The sequence below is a fragment of the Balaenoptera musculus genome, chromosome 1, assembly GCF_009873245.2.
Source record: "Balaenoptera musculus isolate JJ_BM4_2016_0621 chromosome 1, mBalMus1.pri.v3, whole genome shotgun sequence".
NCBI lineage: Eukaryota > Metazoa > Chordata > Mammalia > Artiodactyla > Balaenopteridae > Balaenoptera > Balaenoptera musculus.
In genome coordinates this window covers 138467613-138484672 of record NC_045785.1, presented here as the reverse complement: position 1 = coordinate 138484672, position 17060 = coordinate 138467613, and the positions used below count along the sequence as shown (strand labels likewise).

Sequence of the window (17060 nt, the reverse complement as noted above, 5' to 3'; positions counted from 1 at the left end):
AAAGGTGCTACTAAAATTTAAAATGCATCTGTAATCTACCTTATTATCAGATTAAGGAAAAGGCCCATATGCTCATCTCAGTAGATACAAAAAAAGCATTAAAATGTCAAGAACTATAATTTAAAAACAAAATCTCTTAGCTAACAAAGACTATTAACTTGATGTGGGTATATACCAAGAGTCTATAACAAACATCATATATAATTCTGAGACTGTAAAAGCAATCCCATTAAAGTCAAGAACATGACATACCTGCTATAACCTCTGTAATTAAACATTTTACTACCAGTTCTAGTCCTTATATTTAAGAGGAAAAAAAAGGTATGCAATCATTAGCAAGGAAGAGAACAAAATATTTTCAGACATCATTTTTTAAACTAGAATCTCCAAGAGGCTCTTCAAGAAAAAAAAAATTAGACTAAGTGTTCAGCAATGTTGCTAAATCACAATCAATGTGAAAAATCAATAGCAATCCTATATACCTAAGTAATAGGAAATCCATACACCTACGTAGTGGTGGGGGGGCGGGTGTTAAGCATCCCATTTACAATTACAGTAGAAACAATAAGATGCCCAGGAATAAATCTTACAAAAATGTGCAAGACCTTTATGGCTAAAATACCAAAGGGGGAATAAAAGATTTTAATAAAAATTATGTAATACTAAATTCACAGAAAAATCAATACCATAAGTATTATGATACTCCACAATTAAGTGCAATTTCAATCAAAATCCCAACAAAACTTTTTTTGTGGTATTTGACAAAGTAATTCTAAAGTTAATTATAAAGAGAAAAGGTCTAAGAAGAGCCAAGACAATTCTAAAAAACCAAGGAAGTGTGATTTATTTCCCAGAGAGGAAGATTCCTCATAGAGCTATAGTAATTAGATGGTGCAGTGTTGTAAAATGAAGGAGAGCACTGAAGTAGACACAAGTGTGTATGGGACCTTGGCATATGATAGAGGAAGCATTATAGACCTAGTGAATTTGGGGGCTACTGACTTTCTGTACTGAAAGAAATGAAATTAGATCACTATCTCATACCTTATGCCAGCAGTTCTTAAAATTTTTTGGTCTCAGAACTCATTGACACTCTTAAAAATTATTGAAGATCCCTCAGAGTTTTTGTTTATATGGGTTGTATCTGTCGATATTTACCAAATGCTACGTTCTGAATGTTTGTGTCCACCCAAAATTCATGTGTTGAAATCCTAAAGTCCCCTATATATAAACGAGTTCCTTTCCAAGAGCACGTTCATAAGTCCAATTTGTTCTTAAGTCCAACAAAGTTAGCCTACGTACCCAACTAACACAATCGGCTATATAGTACTGCACTGTAATAGGCTTCTAATACTTTTCACACAGATAATACATTTAAAAAAACAAAAAATAAAACATTTTTAATCTTATAGTACAGTACCTTGAAAAGTACAGTAGCACCATACAACAGCTGGCATCAGGTGAACAGGCAAGAAGAGTTACTGACTGGAGAAGGGAGAGGTGGTGGGAGATGGTAGAGCTGAAGGATCGTCAGCAGTAGGAGATGGAGGGACTTCCCTGGTGGCGCAGTGGTTAAGACTCTGAGCTCCCATTGCAGGGGGCCCGGGTTCCATCCCTGGTCAGGGAACTAGATCCCACATGCATGCCACAACTAAGAGTTTGCATGCCACAACTAAGGAGCCCACCTGCCACAGCTGAGACCCAGAGCAACCAAATAAATAAATATTCAAAAAACAAAAAAAAATAGGAGACGGAGGGCAAGCTGCAATTTCACTCATGCCTGACATTGATGGAATGCACGTTCACATCTTTGAAAGTTCACAGCTTGAAGGTTTGTATGTAGGGGACTTACTGAATAGCACTTTCCTCTATGTGAGAATACAATAGAAGCCTGTGACCAGAAAGAGGTTCCCTCAACCAACCATGCTGGCACCCTAAACCTCAGATTTCCAGCCTCCAGAACTGTGAGCAATAAATTTCTGCTCTTTATGAGCTACCCAGTCTGGGGTATTTTGTTATAGCAGCCTGAACCAACTAAGACACTATATTGAAAATTAAAAGTAAGAAATGTATAAAACACATGAACAGATAAGCACACATTCCATTAGCCATCAGAGTGATGACATCATCACATGTCATGTACCCTCTGGAAAATTCTGCTGCTCATGAGAGAATGAGAGTGAAAAAAAGCAAATAATGTCTTAGTATTATTACAAAAATTGTTTTGGTCTTGCAAATCTGAAAACGTCTTGGGGACCCCCGGTATCCCCATACTACAGTTTGAGAACCACTGCTCTAAACTAAACTCCAGATGAATTAAGGATCTAAACCTGGGACAAAATAAAAACTTTATAACTATTAGAAGAAATTATAGGTGCACACATTAGGGCCACAGGGGAAGGAAGGATTATTTAAACAGTACATCAAAAGCACAAATTATAATAAAGGAAAAGCCTAATAAATTTGAATACTCCAAATTTAGTACCTCTGTTTGATAAAGTATCTCACACACAGTATTAAAAGGAAAGCCACGGTCTGGGAGAAGATAGTTGTAACATATTTATCAAACAAAGGATTAATATTCAGACAATATAAATTACTTTTATAAATAAGAGAGAGACAAACAACCTGACAGAAAAATAGGTAAAAGAACATATGCCCAACCTCCCTAGTAATCAGAGAAATATAAAGCATCCATCAGATTGGGAAATATTTCTAAAACTCACAATACCAAGTGTTGACTATTATATGGAAGCCAGAAATCTTACCTACTGCTGGTGGAAGTGTAAATTGGTACAACCACTTAGAAGAGCAGTTTAGAAATGCCTTGTCCGGTTGAAAATGCACACGTTCTATGATCCAGAAACTCCACCTCTAGATACATAATTTAAAACAAATGTTGAAAAATGCATGAGGATACATTGATTCATTGATTGAATAAATGTTTATCAAGTTCCTACCTGAACCAAGCATCATAGTAGGCTTTGGGAATAAAAAAGTGAACAAAGACTGCTCTCATGAAACTAAGTGAAACAGACTTATGGAGATATATAGATTAGATATAGATAAATAGATATTTTATAAGCATTAAAAGAAATTATTATTAGAAGAAGAGTCTATGTACCAGTTCAAGGAGGGTCCAGTACCTTGAAACAAGGTTTAGCAGGGTAAAGAGATGGGGGCTGGAGGTGCTATTTTAGGTGGGATGAATCGGGAAGGCCTTCCTGAGAAGGTGAATTTTAGGAGACTTACAGAAATGAGGGAGCAAGGTCTATGTTTAAGTTCTGAAGAAGGTACATTTCAGGCAAGAAAGCATGGCAAACACAAATGCTCTGAAGCAGAAATGAGCTTGGAACATTGGAAGAAAGAAAGAAAGCCCATAAGGTAAAGTGGAATTAGCACTTGGGGTAGGATAGAAAACTATTGCAGTAGTAGGAGAGAGACATTGGTGGCTTGGACTTGTTTAAAAGTGTTGAGAAGCGATTGGATTCAGGATACAGAGCAGACAACTTGGTGATGGGGATTTGAGGTGTGAGGGAAAAGTTTCAAGGCTGACTGAGGTTTTTGGCCGACGTGCCAGGTGAAGCCACTTACTAAGATAGAGATAATTAAGGAGTAGCAGAAGGTGAAACGGGGCAGGAAAGGATAGTCACTACAGTTTCGTTGGTATTAATAAAACACTGGAAATACCCCCAAGAATGAATGTGTAGGGTACTGACAAAGTATGGTATATTGATTTGATGAAATACTATACAGAAGTTAAAATAACTAGTATCAATACATGGATGAATCCTGAAAATACTCTGCAACATCAAATTGCAGCCTATTATATTCACTATGATACTATTTGTAAACTTTTAAAAAACAGATACCAGATATTGGTTTTGGCTACAAATATATAAAACAAAAGCAAAACAACATGGACTAGATTTGTACCAAATTCATGTTATTGGTTGTCTCTAGGGAATGAGGGAGAGAAGGGAGTGAAGCTGCGAAGGGCACCTAGGGGACTTCACCTTTACTGTACTGAAGGAAAATATGAAAGAGTAACATTTGTTCATTTTGGGTAATGAGTACATGGATGGTTTATATTATCGAATGTACTTTTGAAAATGTGTTTTCATGAAAAAAGGGCAAAGAAAGACTGAACAGTGTCTAGGAAGATGGGCCCAAGCCAGTCCCATGCTTCAGTGGAATGACTTCGAGAGCACCTAAAGGCCTGAATGAGTTGACAACCCAGCAGCACCCAGCATGGGTTGATAGATGGCTTATGGTGGTGATCTACTGGCTGCCAGTGCTAATAGACAGTGGCTGCAGTCTACATGGCGTGGGTCCCCAAACCAGGTCCACACCCAACCCCTGCCCACAGCATAAATGCAATACCCAAACTGAAATTTAAATACAACCCAGAGAAAGGGAGAAAATCGGTTAAGGTTATACTTCTGCCAACATCAGTATGGACATTGAGTTTATGCTGCATTTTTTTAAATTTAATTTATTTATTTATTTTTGGCTGTGTTGGGTCTTCGTTTCTGTGCGAGGGCTTTCTCTAGTTGCGGCAAGCGGGGGTCACTCTTCATCGCGGTGCGCGGGCCTCTCACTATCGCGGCCTCTCTTGTTGCGGAGCACAGGCTCCAGACGCACAGGCTCAGTAGTTGTGGCTCACGGGCCTAGTTGCTACGCGGCATGTGGGATCTTCCCAGACCAGGGCTCGAACCCGTGTCCCCTGCATTGGCAGGCAGACTCTCAACCACTGTGCCACCAGGGAAGCCCTATGCTGCATTTTTATGTTAGAAAAGAAGAAAGCAGCACAGGGAACTCTACTCAATTCTCTATAATGGCCTATATGGGAAAAGAATCTAAAGAAAAGTGGATATATGTATATGCATAACTGATTCACTTTGCTCTACACCTGAAACTAACACAACATTGTAAATCAACTTTACTCCAATAAAAATAAAAAATAAAATAAAAAAAGAAGAAGAAAGCAAGGATGAATAGTGATGTAGATAAATTTCTCATTGGGAAGAAGACTGGGTTGTCTTGGGTTGGGAAGGAAGAGGCAGGGGGAAGTGGCCTGATAAACTGAGAGAATATGTGTGGCAAGAATAATGAAATGAACTAGCAGGAAGCCCAGGAGCTGTGGTTCTGGTGAGAGGTGTGAATTTACAATTAGCAATGCTGAATGGCTCCAACTGGCTGTGACCACAGGACTAGGAGGGTGAAGGTGGGGACAGCTGGGGTCTCCCTCCTTTTCTCCTGATTTATATTTGGTGATCTATAAAAGAAATGTTTTCTCTTTATTTTACAAACTGTAATTGTGAATGCTGGTAATTAAAGTATTCTGTTCATTGTTTAATACTTCATATATCTGCAGAATTACAGAAATCATGAAGCTAGAAAACCCTGGAGAGGTTATAGTCTTCCCCCTACTTCCAAAGTGTCAAGGCCAGAATTAATGTATATGTAAGGACCTCTTGGTATAAAGAATCTTTAACTTTTTGAGGTAACCTACTTAAATCTCAATCACTTTTGATTTAAGATCAACTTATTATTTTAATCCCATACCTCTCTACTTAGGGACAAGTTCTTGAGTTCAGTAAGATGAGGAGGGAATTCCCTGGCGATCCAGTGGTTAGGACTCCGTGCTTCCACTGCAGGGGGCACGGGTTCGATCCCTGGTTGGGGAGCTAAGATCACACAAGCTGCATGGGTGTGGTCAAAAAAAAAAAAAAAAAAGTAAGATGAGGAATTCTGTCTCATATTACAAATGGAAAAGATAGGTAAGTGCCCTTTACACTTACCCTAAGTTGTCACTTCCCTAACTATCTTTGGTTCTCAGGTTATAAAAATATACACAATTTTCCCCAATCAAATTGTCAAAGATCAAAACATTTGATAAAATACTGATTTAATAGAGATTTAAGGAAGTAGCCACTCATACAGAGTTGGTGAGTGTATAAGGGATAGAGAACAATTGGGAAATATCTTTCAAAAGTAAAAATGTACATACCCATGGACACAAATTCCATTTCTAGGTGTTTATTCAGTGAGTCTACTAATGCAATATAGTTAATAATATGAAAGATTGTCAACAATATATCCCTCAATAGAATGATGAAATAAAATAACACAGGCATTCAGTGAACACCACACAGCTGTTAAAATAACCAAGGCACTAGCTCTCCATATATTAATATGGAAGGGTATTTAAGATATATTGATAAGTGAGAAAAATCAAGGTAGAAAGCAGTATGTATATTATGCTAGCGTCTGTGTGGAAAAGAAAGTATGTGTATGTGTAAACACACAGAATATCCATGGGAGGATATTTAAGAAACTGGTAGTAATTGTTGCCTCTGGAGAGGAAAACAGGATCACTGAGGGGCAGAGGAAGGAGAGAAACATCCTTTTAATGGTATGCTGTTTTGTGCCCTTTGCATTTTGTATCATGTGAGTATGTTATCTATTTACAAATAAACAAAAAATTAAAAACAAAAAAATCCACAGCCATGCAGATAGTCATTTATTTATTTATTAAATGTAAATAGATACTCCCTTACACTGAATGTTATTCATAAAACACTGCACCAGCAATTCTTGGACTATTGAAAAGAAATATACCACACAGTCAAGCATGGCTTCTTCAAATAGAGCATCATTCTGCAAATTAATTTCCCTTCATGTAAAGACAAGAGGTGACTTAAGTGGTACAATCTGTGGATCATTAAAGAGCCATCTAACCCCGAACATTTTCTATTGTTAACTTCCTGCAGTTCTGGAAACCCCTACCGTGAACTTTCTTTTTTGGGATAAAGGCACTGCATTTTCAGCAAGCCCTTTTTATGTTGCAAATGCGTAACATGGTAACGTTAGGGTGGATTTATTCATAGTAGTCCCCTAGCAGAAAGCACTTCCTGAGGAATGAGGTTGGTTTTGGTGGGAGGGAGTTAAAAAACAAAACAAAAAAAAACTCTGATGCATGCAACTCTGCAAAGGAAAGTTTATATCCTAGAGATTTGCCAAATGATAGTTCCTGGGTAGTAAGAGGCATTATAAAGGCACTGAGCGTTTAGGAGAAATGGAGAAAGCATGCATCTGTGTAGAGAGTGCAAATATAAACCCCACCCAGTTTTCATGAAGCAAGTATAGTAGCGTGAAGCCCTACAGTGAAACTACAGGAAGATCAAAAGTCATAGTAATTGGGTATAGCTTGACAAATGCTGGTGTCCCTCAGTATGGTTTTTTTTTTTTAGGTATAAGAGTAATATAACCTGTTATAAAATGGTTTCATACACATAATCTACCCCAGTATTAAACAATTTGTATTCTGAATAATAGTAGCCTCTTTGGATGTTAATAGATGTTGCTAAATAATGTATTCTATCACCGAATAAGTTTGGGCAACAATAGTTTAACAGAAGTTTTTTTCTTGGTGAGACATCACAGACCCTATAACATGCAAGTATGTATTTCCCAAAGGGAAAAAAATACGCAATGTGTCCAAAATTAGCTTCCCACAGATCCTTAAAAAAAACAAAAAACCACAGCACATCTTATGAACTAATGTTATGCAGGACAGTGGGGAATAGTTGATCCTTCCTATTCCTGCCCTGGCCTCCCATTTCTATCCTGATGATCTCTTCCATCTTGTTTTACCTTACCCTCCCCTGAATCATTACATATGCTCCATTATGATGTCTATACTTAGAAAATGTTGATGACATCAAAAGTGATGATGACCTCCGTGCAAAGTCTTCCTTAACCACTTACTGCCATATTCCTATACATGGGTACAGTAGGAGTCTCTGCATTTTCTGACCAGTCACAATGTGTAACAAGACTCAGAGAGATCAGTGTCAGACTGGAGCAAGCCTGAATGTGACACCTCATTGTCAGTGAGGCCTGTTCTTTAGGTGTCACGGTGCTCTCTGTAGTCTGGTCTTGCCTTCTCTTAGTCCTCAAAGACTGAGTTTAGGGCTTGGCCTTAGGCCTCCCTAAAGCGGTCATTATGCCTTTTTCCACTCTTCCATGTTTGATCATCTAAATTTCGAAATTCTTAAAGGCTAAAATTAAATTTCTTCAGAGTTAAAAACTCCAGACCATAGAATGCCACCCATCTCTGGCCACTACAAATGTGACATGACTTGGGATAGTGGGATAGCTCTGGCCAACATATTTTCCAAGGGTAAAAGATAGCAGTAGTGGTGGCACTGCTGGTCTTTTTCCTCAAGAGAATCTGATTATATATATGTAAAATCAGAATAGGGCTTACTCCAGCCCTTAGTGTCCATCTGAACATTTTATCTCATTCAGAAGAATTACGAATCCATCTCTAAAGAGCTTTGTAAAATAATTTGTCTTCACTGAAGTCTTGAAGAGGTAGCAAAGTGGTGAATCATATAACGTAACAAACAACAGAACTTTAAAATCCTTTTTCTGTTTGTTTCCCCCAAAACACCCACATCACAGAGGAAGTGCTGTCAAAATGCCCCTTTTCAGCTTTTCAGTCACTCCCTTTATCTCTCACTTGTCTACTTTCTCTTTCCACTTCCTCTTCCTTCCACATGTTTTCCACTGAAAGTTTCTTACCTTTTAAAAAATTAACATAAATCACTTTAGCTTCTCCTCCAGCTATTTTTTCTAGCTCTTATCACCCTTTCTTCCTCTACCTCCCCCCACTTAGTCCATTAACTCAACATGGAAGCTGGGGGAGAACAGAAGGAGAGAGAAGATCGTTCTTACACGTTACACTTTTCTTCTGTTATATACATATACACATAACATGTTATATGTTATACATATTTAATATGTTATATGTATTATATAATATATAACATATGTCATATATAACATATATATGACATATTATATATATATATTTTTTAATATATAATATGTGGAATGTCCAGCAGAGCCTCATTATAACACACTTTGCCATCTGTCCTGTAAGACTGCTAACTTAATGTACCAATCAGGTATTTTCTGATACTCCAGTAACTAATTCTCTTTTCAAAGTTCATGCCCTTTACTCAATTTCACAGTATAGTAAATGGCGTTCTAAGGAGTCTCTCCAAAGATTGTGTAATTAAGCTGAGTGTGATTAAAACAAATGGACAAAATATCCAGGTATTGGTCATTTATATAAATAAAGCCAGCCATCTATCTGTCTTGCTCTGGTCTCACGTGGGAACACCCTCTGATGTTTTACTTGTGCTCAGCAAGATAAGGAAAGCACTAAGTAGGAACTAGGTCAGCTGCCTTCCACTGCCTATCACAGTCATCAAAGCAAATTTCTTAGGCTTAGAAGTTTCATGTCTTTTAAATGGATTCTGTGTTCTCTTTTCTTCTGTACAAACCAGAAAGGTATTTGTAAAACATCCCACTGTCAAGCAAGTTTATACATCATAGTGTGTGTGTGTGTGTGTGTGTGTGTGTGTGTGTGTGTGTGTGTGTGTGTGTAGGCTTGTATGATTATTCTCAACTTATTTTTTGGCTTGCATATCTAATTATTTACTGAAAGAATGTTTCATGTGTAAACTATGCAAAAACACATATCTAGGCTGAGTATAAGATTTTAGAATCAAAATTAAGAACTTCTTCAGAGAGAAACAAAACTTGAAAAAGAATGGAAAATGTTAGAATATACTTCCTGATCTTCCTGCTGCTTGATCTTGGTCAGAGTGAAATCAGGATTCAGTGGTGAGGACCACATCCTGTTGCCATGGGAATGATTGTACTGTCACAAATTTAGTACTATGACTTCATGGTGAAAAGGAACAGATGGTCTGGAAGAGAATGAAGGCCTAGGGTTAGCAAAATTGTTTGGGGAATAAGCCATCTTAGATCCCTTTTGGAAGTAGGTAGGAGCATAAATAATAAGCAAAAACTACTTCACTGTGGTTTTACAAAAGCCACTGAGCAAGAAAGAGCTTAGCCAGGTAAAACTACAAAGTTCATTTCCAATGGGAGAAAAAAATATTTTAATGTAGGATGAAGCACAGGTAAAACTACAATACAGCTTACAGTATTCCAAAGCTGCCTCTTCACCCTTCGCCAGCCTCTCACTTGACCACTGTTGAAGTCAGTAATATCTAGAACCCTTAGGGCCAGCAGCAAGGCCCATATTGGCCACATTTTTTTACACCGTCCCATTTTTAGGTATTTCTGGCTTCAGTGTTGGTTTGATTCTGGCATCCCGAGCCGTACATTTCCAAACAGCCTCAAGAACACAGGCTTAGATAGCTGGGCTCGTCGGGTTGAGGCCAGCTGTAGGGGTGTCTATAGCCAGCTCATCTTACCCCCAAGTGGCCACGGGTCCAGACCTAATCTCCAGCCATGTTGGCACTCTGGAAAATAGTCTCCACTAAAATCATTCATCCTTAGAAATACACTTTTTATTTGGAGTAAAGGCAACAAGAGAGATTTCCCATCACTATCAACCTCTGGGAATGATTACCAAGTAAATTCACCAAGAGATGCTAACATCAGTTAGCAACTAGTATGCGCCAGCCTAAGTGCTTAAAAATTCTTTTGTTGCTGTTTCGAAATAACTTTAGATTTACAGAAGAGTTGCAAATATAGTTGGAGAGCTCATGAATATCCTTCGTCTAGCTTGCCCTAACATGAACATGTTTTATAACCATAGTACAATGACTGACACTGTGAAATTAACATTAGTGCAATACTATTAACTAAACTACTAACTAAATTCTGATTTCACCAGTTTTTCCATTAATGTCCTTTTTCGGCTTTGAGACCCAGTCCATGTTACAGTTGGTCATTGCATCTAAGTTCCCTTAAATCTGTGATAATTTCTTAGTCTTTCCTTGTTTTTTGTGACCTTGACAATTTTAAAGACTACTGATCAGGTAGGTTGTAAAATATCGCTAAACTGGGATTTTTCTGATGTTTTCTCATGACTAGACTAAACTTGGAAATGATATCACAGAGTGAAGTGCCCTTCTGATTACATCATATCAGGGGTACATTGTATCAACATGACATAACTGATGATGTTAATCACATGGTTAAGCTGGAGTCTGCCAGTTTTCTGTACTGTGAAGTTACTATTTTTGCCTTTCCGTACTCTATTTGCTAGAAGAAGCCCAGTCCAGTCCATACTCAAGGAGAAGGGAATTAGGCTTCACATTCCAGAAGGATGATTATTAAAGAATTTGTGAACAAATGCTTAAACCACCGCAATAATTAATGTTCTTTTTGGGGGGCTGAGATACTTTGAAGCTATGCAAATATTCTGTTTCTTCTTAGTTTCACCTGCTAATTTTAGGGGATCTTTCTTGAAGCAATTATCACTGTGGTGCTCTAATGGTGATTTTCAATTTCTTTAATTCCTTCTATATTATTATTATTATTATTTTTTTTTTTTATTTTTGGCTGCATTGGGTCTTCGTCCTTGCGCACGGGCTTTCTCTAGTTGTGGCGAGTGGGGGCTAATCTTGGTTGCAGTGCACAGGTTTCTCATTGCCGTGGCTTCTCGTTGCAGAGCACGGGCTCTAGGCACACAGGCTTCTGTAGTTGTGGCACATGGGCTCAGTAGTTGTGGCTCGTGAGCTCTAGAGCACAGTCTCAGTAGCTGTGGCACACGGGCTCAGTTGCTCCACAGCATGTGGGATCTTCCCGGACCAGGGCTCGAACCCACGTCTCCTGCACTGGCAGGCGGATTCTTAATCACTGCGCCACCAGGGAAGTCCCGTAATTCCTTCTATATTATTATATGGAATTCTCCTGTAACAAAGATTTGTCTGCCACCCAATTTATTTATTTATTTATTTCACTTATTTATAGTAGTATAGACTCATGGATATCTATTTTATTCTTTGAATTATAATCCAATACTGTAATTATTTATTTTGTTGTTCAGATTGTTCCAATTTTGGCCCTGGGTCCTGTGTCCTTTTGATATACCCTGTGCAGGAAAGAGTTAACACAGCAGGCCAGAGGCTGCTATCTTTAGAAGGGCCTGCTTGCAAGGTTGCCCTTGGCTGGCATCTGTGAACTTGGTTTGTGAAAACTTCCCCACACTGATATGGAAAATTCTCTATACTGGTAAGGTTGTTTTGCCCACTTAAGACACTGAATACCTGTTTCCTTCTGAGAGCCTGGGATTTTGGTAGATGCCAGCCAAAGCATGCCTACATGACTAGTCCCCAATAAAATCCCTAAACACTGAGTCTTGAATGGGCTTCCCTAGGAGAAACATTACACATGTGCCACTGCATTTTCACTGCTAGCAAAGGAAACACACCTAGTGTGTCCTCTCCTGGACCTCTGATATAGAAAGCCTGTGGGTGGATTTCTCCAGACTCTGGCCAATGTGTCTTTTTCCCTCAATTATCTGCTGTGTAACCTTATTGTGTCATTGTGATAAATTTTAGTCATTAGTACAATAATATGTTGAGCCCTGTGAAGTCCTTCTAGCATAATACAGAATGTGTGAGCAGTCTTGGATGCCCCAAAGACCTTATCCCTTAAGGGAAATGCCTTATCCTTTATTTTTTTTAGCACTTCCTTACTTTGTGACACTACAAGAAGCTCCAGACTTGTATTTTCCTCATCCCAGTCATAGAATCAGCCATCTTTTCAAAGAGTCTTGGTTTCTTTACTGGAGAATGATAATTAGAAAGCAAGATCGGGGTGCTCATCACTAATGGGGTGCCATTGCTTCTAGGCCCTTTGAGCAGATAGAAAGGGAAATGTATGTATGTTTGCTAACTCATATGTACACACAAATTTATATTTATTTCTGTATCTTTCTACCTGTGTATCCACACATGGTGAACTCATACATACAGAATCAGTTTTAATCTAGAACTACAGGTTTCATTCTAGCCTTCTCTGCTTGTTTGTAACTTCTTTCTTTGACAGTGAGAAACCTGGCTTTCATTAGCTACAATTTATTTACTTACTTGTTCAACCCTAGTATACATGCGTAGTAGTTTCAGAATTGCTAACTTATACCCCTGTGAGAAACAAATTTACCAAGGAAAGTAAGGCATTTATGTACAGTTGCATTTACTTTAGCCTTATGATAGCCAGTCAAAACACATTTCCAAAATTACTTTGGTCAGCTCATTTTCCCCCATCCATTTCAGTTAGGCTATATCATATATTTGTAATACAGTTAGATTTGTTAGTCTGCATTCCATCCTGGGATCCTCCCACCCTTATCCCCCCACCGTCCTGGTTGATTCTGAAAATTTGCATACAGTAAATTTCACTCTTAGTTTTACAGTAAATTACACCTTCTTAGACTAGGTGTAACATTCTATGGGTGTTGACAAATGCATAGAGTCACATATCCACCACCACAGTGATTTCCAACACCTAAAATGTGCCTTGTGCCAGCCCCTTTGCAGTCAACCTCTTCCCAACTCCTGGCAACCACTGATCTGTATTTTCTGTCTCTACGGTTTTGCCTTTTGCAGAATGCCAGTTAAATAGCACCATACAGCATGTAGTCTTTTAGATCCGGCTTCTTTCACTTATCAAATGCATTTAAGATTCATCTATGTTGTTGTGTGAATCAAGAGTTCATTTTGTAAAAATTGCTGAGTAGTATTCCATTGTACGGAGGTATTACAATTTGTGAATCTGTTCACCTCTGAGGACATCTCAGTTGCTTCTAGCTTTTAGTGATTATGAATAGAGCTACTGTAAATGTTCATTTACAGACTTCTACATGTACAAGTTTTTCAATTCACTTTCATAATTACCTAGGATTGGGATTGCTGGGCCATATTATAAGTGTATGTTTTACTTTGTTAAGAAACTACAAACTAGCTGTACCATTTTGTATTTCCACAAGCAATGACTGAGAGTGCTTGTTGCACAGCATTTTAACCAGCATTTGGAATTGTTAATTTAAAAAAATTTTTTAGTCATTCTAGTAGGTGAATAGAGGTATCTTATTGTAATTTTCATTTTCATTTTCCTAATGATTAATGACTTTGAGCATCTTTTCATATGCTTATGTGCCATTTGTATAATTTCTTTGGAAAAGTAGCTCATCTTTTTTTGGGGGGGGGTTATTTTCTTTTTGAGTTATAGCAGTTTTTTATACTCTGGCTCTAAGTCCTTTATTGGACATGTGAATTGCAAATATTTTCTCCAGCTCTATAGCTTGTCTTGTCATTCTTCCTAACCATGGTTGTTCGTTGTTTGCAAAGCCAAACTTTGTAATTTTGATAAGACCAGTTTATCAATTTTTTCTTTTTTTTTTCTTAATAAGTTTATTTATTTAATTTTTTTATTTTTGGCTGCGTTGGGTCTTCGTTGCTGCGTGCAGGCTTTTCTCTAGTTGCATTGAGCGGGGGCTCCTCTTCATTGCGGTGCACGGGCTTCTCATGGTGGTGGCTTCTCTTGTTGCGGAGCACGGGCTCTAGGCGCGTGGGCTTCAGTAGTTGTGGCTCACGGGCTTAGTTGCTCCGTGGCATGTGGGATCTTCCCAGACCAGGGCTCGAACCCGTGTCCCCTGCATCGGCAGGCAGATTCTTAACTACTGTGCCAGCAGGGAAGCCCAATTTTTTCTTTTTATGGATTGTGCTTTTGGTGTTATATCTAAAAACTTATCACCAAATCCAAGATGATGCAAATTTCTATATTTTCTTCTAGAAACTTGATATTTCTACATTTTACATTGAGATGTATGGTCCACTTTGAGTTAATTTTTGCATAAGGTGTGAAGTCTGTGACATGGTTCTTTTTTTTTTTTTCCCTTTCTTTTGCATATGTATGCTGAATTGTTTCAGTACCATTTATTGGAAAGACTATACTTTCTCCATTGAACTGTCTCTGCACATTGTTAAAAATCAGTTGCTTATTTCTGGCCTCTTCTGTTCCATTGATCTATGTGTCTATCCTTTTGCCAATTCCACACAGTCTTGATTACTGTAGCTTTATGGTAAATCTTAAAATTGATATATATAAGTGTATATATACTATATAAATATAATGTATATATTGTATCCTGTTTACTTATAACATCTGAGTCTACTTATGATGATTGTTTTGTCTATACAGGCTGTCAGCCTATTGTATTAAATGCATTATCTCAAAGTTTTCAAATGCGACTAAGAGTTCAAAGAGGATTTTTTAAATGTGTTCATATTTTATGATCGTCTAAGATTATTCTCAATCTTGTCATATAATGTTAGTCCCCATGTTTGTTTCTAGGTGAGTTTGTACTAATGAGTAACCTAAAGTAACAGCATATAATATTAAATGAGTGGAAAATCATGTCAGACTCCTATTAATTTGCATCTCTTAAAGTGATAATAAGTGTCCTGCGTATATGGCTGTACTCATATTGATTAGTTTTACCAGTTATGTGGGCAAAACTAGCTTTTATAGTGATAAAATTAATTGGAAAGATGTTTTCACAGAAAAGTACTTTGGCTTAAGTTATTTAATAACTTGAAACTTTGATTAAAAGTGATGAAAATAACATAGTGCCAACTAATGAGTAGCAGCTGACCTAATACGTAAATTTACTTGCATCAAGTGAAGGATAAATGATGTCATGCTAATTATACAAAAGCAGTGCTTCTAGCAGTTTTAATAGAGGAGTAGGAGAATTAAATAATCTGCACCATAACAGTTTCATATTGCAAGTGGTTATATTGCTTCGATATGGTTTTCGTCAGCCCAGTTTTAACAGGTTATTGGCAGAAGTGTGGTAGTACAAACTTAAAAAAAGAATTTTGTACTAACTAGTATTTTTTCCAGAATTGTATTTTGGGGTGCACTATTGAATAATGAAAAATCCAATATTGGATTTGGAGTTAATAACAAATTCATTGTTTAAAATGAAGAGCAGTAACAATAACAACAGCCCAAATTTTAGTCAATCTCAAAATTAAATTAAGTCTCATTGCTTTCTCCCCCTTATTTGGAATTGGCACCTGAGTCCTTTGAACAGAGGCAGCCCTCTGATGTACTTAAGGAGGCAAGTTGGTGATCTATAATGGCACCAGGGCACTTGGCAAAGGAAACAAGTAGGACTTGAAATCCATCTAGAGGAAGAAGCGTCTTATCTAATTTACACAGAGGTGTCGAATGGGGTAATGGCAGCCCTACCTGAAGAATCCTTTTGTTTGCTAGGTCTGTTGTATCAGTCAGGATACATATAGTTGCAAGTCACAGAACATGTGACAAATAATGGCTTAAGCAATTAACACATTTATCTGGAGATAGATGGTTCCAGGGTTGGGAAGCAGCTCAATGATGTCATTAAAGTTATATCAATATATATATCTTTTTACTTTGACATCCTTTAGTGTTGAATGTTCCTCCTCAGATAGTCATCTCATGGTAACAAAATTGTTGCTGTAGCTGCAAGATCACATTTTCATACAATTGTTTTGAACTCTCATCTCTGTTTTTAACAGGAGTAAAAATCATTCCCAGGAGTAAATTACTCCTCCCACCCCAGCCTAATTTCCCTCATGTGTCATTGGCCAGAACTGGGTCACATAGCCACACTGGCCTCAAAGAGAGCTGGGAATGGCAGCCTAAAAAAAGGAAGAAGAGAATTGGCAAACAACAGTGTCTACCACACGCATAAAAGAAAAGTATCTTTCTTACCATCTGTCTCAAAGGCCACCTCCAAGTTTGGTGAGCAAAAAAGCAGCTCAACCACCCTCTTCTTTGACTCTGGAATTTCTTTCTTAAATAACTTTGCAATCTCTATATTATCACACTCATTCAGACTAATTGGAAAGAAGATAAATTGAATTAGTTTGATATAAAAATATAGAATAATTTTAGTAACTTGTGTGTCTATCACTTTAAAGAGCACCTTTTCAGTGAGGACTGGGCTTACCAGAGAAGGCCAAGAACTAATCCTCCAGAGGAAGCGTTAAGCGATGAACACTCATCACCTGGGATAAATGTATTCTTTGTACCCACATGGCTCTACCAAGCTTCTTAAACATTTTTTTCTGTACTCCCCCCGCAACCCTGCTTAAGATGTGCATCTTTTATGTGTATGTAGAGGAGGGGCTAATCAAGGGAGCAACTAAAGGAAACTTCGCACATCC

At 37.8% G+C, this 17060-nt stretch overlaps 1 protein-coding gene across 1 annotated transcript in view; it reads left to right on the top strand.

The window, feature by feature from the left end:
• NMNAT2 (nicotinamide nucleotide adenylyltransferase 2) overlaps positions 1–17060 on the top strand; it is a 207897-nt gene that overhangs the window by 16489 nt on the left and 174348 nt on the right. The gene's annotated exons all lie outside the window — the stretch shown is intronic.